Source organism: Arachis ipaensis, chromosome B09 (genome assembly GCF_000816755.2).
Source record: "Arachis ipaensis cultivar K30076 chromosome B09, Araip1.1, whole genome shotgun sequence".
In the NCBI taxonomy this organism is placed as follows: domain Eukaryota; kingdom Viridiplantae; phylum Streptophyta; class Magnoliopsida; order Fabales; family Fabaceae; genus Arachis; species Arachis ipaensis.
Genome location: NC_029793.2, coordinates 2,071,535 through 2,072,712, shown reverse-complemented (window position 1 = coordinate 2,072,712; position 1,178 = coordinate 2,071,535). Strand labels below are relative to the sequence as shown.

At 43.5% G+C, this 1,178-nt stretch overlaps 1 long non-coding RNA gene across 1 annotated transcript in view; it reads right to left on the bottom strand.

The window, feature by feature from the left end:
- Positions 1-1,178, bottom strand: part of LOC110267308 — a 24,663-nt gene that overhangs the window by 21,978 nt on the left and 1,507 nt on the right. The window lies entirely within an intron of this gene.

Below are 1,178 nucleotides of genomic sequence, written 5' to 3'. Positions count from 1 at the left end.
CGGTTTTTAGGGTCCAACCCGCCTCACTCTTCTGGAAGATCCGAAACCGGCCCTCTAGAAACTCCCAACCGACTTTCGAATTCGAACGTCCCCCTTATCTTACCCAAACAAGATAAGATAAGATAACCACCATCACCTATAAATAAAGGATCCAAGTCTCCCCAGGTATTCATTCATTCCTCACACTTTCTACCTCTTAGATCCATTCTGACTTGAGCGTCGGAGTGTCTTTTCAGGTACCACCCCATCGCTCCAGTCAAATAGTCCGACGTCCGCCTCGACCCGCAAGTTCCCGATCCATCTCTCAACCCGTACCGGAGACATCCAATACAATAGTCATTTTTATATATAATTTTGAGGGTTAAGTATGATTTTGGTCCTTAACGTAGAGGCCGAAAATTTATTTTGTCCTCATCCTTTTTTTCACTACAAAATGGTCCCAAATGTTTAACTTAGTTTTAAAATCGTCCTTCAAACGAAAATACCATTCCCCCTTATTCCCCAAAATCAACCAAAAAACAAAACAGATACTGAACTTTAACCAGAACCCACCACCTCACCACCATCATCATCATGGTCATCATCATCATCATTAGAAGAACAATGGATAATAAAATCATAAGAAGGAAGAAAAACAACAATGAATAATGAAATCATAAGAAGAAACATCAGAGGCACAGAGGCACAAGCAAATGCAGAAATAGAAGCAGAATGCAGAAGCAGTAAAACAACAACAACAATAAAACAACAACAACTAGAAAAATAACACCAACAACAACAATGGATAATGAAATCAGAATAATAACAAAAGTAAAACCAAAAGCAAAAGCAAAAACAAAAACAGAAGAAGAAGCAAAAGTAGAAACGGCGAGGAGTATCGACGACCGAACTAGGAAGAGGAGCAGAAACGGCGAGCGGCGACGGCAGCGCTAAGCGCGGTCTCCCTCTCCCTTCCGATCTCTCTCTTCTCCCTTTCTCCTCTGTTGCTCTCTGTTTCCCCTTCCGATCTCTTTCTTTTCCCTTGCTCTCTTTCTCCCTCCTCTTCATCCGTGTGTGTGGCGGTTTTCCCTTCCGTTCTCTCCATCACAGGCGGCGGCGCGGCGGCACTACCTTCCCTTCCCCCTTCTTCCCTCCCATTCCCCCATTCTTTTTCTCCCCCATTCTCTTTCTCTCTTTCG